This window comes from Aptenodytes forsteri, unplaced genomic scaffold, assembly GCF_000699145.1.
Source record: "Aptenodytes forsteri isolate BGI_AS27 unplaced genomic scaffold, ASM69914v1 Scaffold31, whole genome shotgun sequence".
NCBI lineage: Eukaryota > Metazoa > Chordata > Aves > Sphenisciformes > Spheniscidae > Aptenodytes > Aptenodytes forsteri.
Window position 1 is genome coordinate 353,068 of NW_008794713.1, and position 3,926 is coordinate 356,993.

Consider the following 3,926-nt stretch of genomic DNA (forward strand, 5'->3'; position numbering starts at 1 on the left):
TACAGCGGTGACCCGAGTTCAGGCCAGGACTGCACGCCCAGTGCAAATTAATGAGGAGAAGTTCGTTTGCTTTAGTGCAGAGCTGGAAGGGGATGCTGTTAGCATCCATGCACGGTGGCTGCAAGGAGAGTCCTCTGGTTTTTTTTTTCCACTGCAAGAGCCTCTTTAAATTATCTCTGTGGAGTTATCTTTGATAGTGGCTTAAAAAAAAAAAAAACAAACAAAAAAAAAACAAGGAAAAGAAAAATGACATCCAAACCCTGAGTTGTGCCGTCTGGTGTGACCTCTTTTAATTTAAGGTAGAGCTTGTATTTTTCTCTTTTTACTTGGGAAAAGCAAAGTTTGGGAAAACTTTAATTTTAGTAATAGGTGGCTTGTGAGAGCCGAAGAGTAGTTATTGGACTTCTGAAGTAAGCTGCTTAACCATTCACATGCTGTATATATTAATGTAAATATTCTTGGGGAGCCAGGACTGAAGCTCATGCTGTTTTTACTTTCATATGTGTTCTTGTCCTCTTCGAGAGCATCCAGTAATACTGGACCACGTTATTTCTTTGAACAACATAGAATGAGGTTGGCAATAAGCCCACTGCCAAGGGGGAAAAGTAGAAGCGTGCTTGCTTTACGAAGAAGAACATACAGATACTTGTCCCAATCTCCACCTCGTTCTTAGCTGACATTTGTGTGTTCACCTTTGGTTTTTCCAAGGTGCACATCACTGTCTCTGGTTTCTACTAAAATCCTTTCATAAGTTTTCTTTCTTAACCCGTGTGGAAGAACCTTGGTCATGAGATACTATGTCTTAATCTTCGTTACTGAATCCCTAATTGCTAGGCGGTCGATGCTATTGTATCACCGGTATTATAGGTTTTCTGCCGTGCCCTCCCTCTGGCTGCAGTGCCGTTGGAAGGATGCCCCTGGAAAAGTGCCCTTCACCCAGGAGCAATGAAAACTTCCCAGGGTCGGCTGAGAGTATTGCCATTCCTGAAATAACTCGGGGGATTAAAAACCAATAATAATAAAGATGGATTTGCTGACTTCTAGCTTGCCACGAAGACTGTTGCAACCACCAAACAGCCCAGACTAATAAAAAAAAAAGCTTAAAAATTAGCCATCTCAGTTTAATTTAATGGAAAATTACACTCTTTTCTTAATTTAAAGGAAGATTATACTCTGTCCACACTGTCAGTGTAACTTCTCCTGTGCAGACCAGTGTCCCTTCCCACTGCGCTGGAGCGTCCACCGAGCACGTGGCCAGGAGTTTGAGGATGATTTGATGGGAGTGCCTTTGGCTGGCACGGGGGGCTTTCAGACAGCAAAACAAAAACCTGCCTCTTCTAATTTAATGTTGGTTTTAATCTGCATCCGTAGCGGTAGCCTGCTAAAATCTAAATCAAATCGGGAGGTGGGGGTTGAATTTATTAAGCTTCTGCTTAATCTGGGTGGAATAATGCAAGAGGCTCCGAGAGCACCAAATCACTTTGGTTTATTGGGAATCTGGTTTAAAAAAACAAAACAGATTTTTTTTTTTAATTTATTTTTTTTCTTGAGAGGCTGAGCACACGGAGCTATTTCCAATTAATGCTAACACCTTGCTCAAAGGCGTCCTTGAGGATTAAAGAAACGCTTTTCTTTCTGCCCTTCTGGATGGAGACACTGGAGTGTCAGAAGGTGAAGTGATCTGCCCAGGGTGTGTCTCCTGAGCCTGAAGTCAGGCTAATCCTCCGGTCCCAGTGCTTTGAGATAGACCTGCCTGCCCTTTCCCTTCATAGCAAGCTCCTCCAGAAGATCAAGAGGTTATTAAAGCTAGCGAAGCCAGGACACGGCATATAAAGTGAAATAATTATGCTAGAGGTGAGATTATGGAAGTAGAGGTTCACAGAGATGTTCTCCTCCTGCCCAGGTGGGTACCTGCCTGGGGGGCATGGTTTTGGTGACCTGGTAGCTCTCAAAAATGTCTTTACTGAAAGAGTGGTTAAACATTGGAACAGGCTGCCCAGGGAAGTGGTGGAGTCACCATCCCTGGAAGTATTTAAAAGATGTGTAGATGAGGCGCTGAGGGACATGGTTTAGTGGGCATGGTGGTGTTGGGTCAACGGTTGGACTCGATGATCTTGGAGGTCTTTTCCAACCTTAATGACTTTGATCTACACGAATTTAATTGGCAAACGTACGGCGTGTGAAGCCTCTTTGGAGGGAGCGGGTTGCAGAAGTTGGAGGTGAGGAAGGCAGGCGATGTGAGCATGGTGCTCCAGCGTGCCCCCACCATTGAGGCGCTGGGGACATGGTTTAGTGGGCATGGTGGTGTTGGGTCAACGGTTGGACTCAATGATCTTGGAGGTCTTTTCCAACCTTAATGACTCTGATCTATACAAATTTAATTGGCAAACGTATGGCGTGTGAAGCCTCTTTGGAGGGAGCGGGTTGCAGAAGTTGGAGGTGAGGAAGGCAGGCGATGTGAGCATGGTGCTCCAGCGTGCCCCCACCATGGGCTGCCTCCAAGCCTCGGTGGGTTTTAATTAAAGCTCGCCTTGTAAAGATCTAAGAATGACAAAGTGCTTTTATTTCAGTGCTGTACGGTTTGACATACTTGGGATTTATGGGTGAAAGGGAAGGGTTGGATGCGGGTTTGTGTAGCAGCCTGCCCTGCCTGGAGGGCCGAGCACTTGCATCTCTGCTGGAGCGCAGCAAGGAGGGGAGGACAGTGAAAATGCACAACAAAAAAAACAGTGGTCCCCTTTTTGGACACGTGTGTGCATGCACGCACGAGAGGACAGCATTATAGATGCTTGGGGAAATGCATTCATAACAGCCTATTTTAACAGCCCGCAGCTATTTAGCAGGATGGGAAGCGCTCGGTGCGGGGAGTGCTTGCGCTAGAGCAGCAATCGCATTCGGGATCTCCCAGCCAGGGAACAAGTTACCCCCAGGGCTCCTGAGACCTTGCAAACACCCATGCCTTACTGCCTCCTGTGCTGTGGAATCCCTTGCGTACATGTGTATGCACAAGAGTCTTGGAGAATCGGGTTTATTATTAAAATTCTGTAGTTTTGTGGTTGAGATGGCTGATGGGACGTGAAATCTTTTACCACCAGGTTGTAAGTCCATCCCTGGGTGGTGGATGCTGAGAGCTGCTACCCTCCGACAGTGGTTCCCATGTCTCACCCAGGCATTGGATGGCTCCTGGCCATGGTTGGTGATGAATTGCCGAGAGGTGAAGACTTACTGCTGCTGGAGATGGACCCAAATTTCATCCACCAAAGCGTGCGCAAGCACCACCGTGGTTTTTGGCTTGCTTTGGGCTCAGCGTGCCCTTCTCTGCACCTGTCTGTCCAGGCAGGTCCATGGCTCAGCCCAGTCCCGTGTGCAGGTGGAGAATTTGCAGGACTCCAGCCAAGACCAGCAACATCTTGTTTTTGAGGCTGCCTTGAGCCGGGTACATCCTGATCCCTGGCTATTTTGGGCATTTCTACAGCGTGTTTGATCTCTCTTCTGCCAGGAGAGAGCTGGCACCGGATGAAACCGCGGCGGTGGGGATGAAAAGGCAGGCAAGGCATTTTGCAGGAGGGGTGAGAGCTGCAGCAATGGTCTGTAGAGCCCTTCCTGTAGTGTTGGAGCCTGGAGAAACTGGGGCGAGGTGCAGGGGATGAGGAAAGCTGAGTGATGCATCGCCAGCTGCATCTACTCCTTGTTTCATGGTCTGACCAAAGATGGGGCTCCTGGCCGTGCTGCAGGGATGTTGCATCTCTTGCAGTGCTGCTTGCTGGAGGGGACAGGGGAAATTGGACTGGGGGTCCCAAACTGGCCCCTTCCCCATGGCAGCCTCCCTTCCTCGTGGCAGGGAAAGCGCTGAGGGCTTGTGGGGTGCTAGAGGTGGTGTGCTGGGAAAAGTCTCCTTATTTATTTTATTTTTTTTTCCCTCCCTG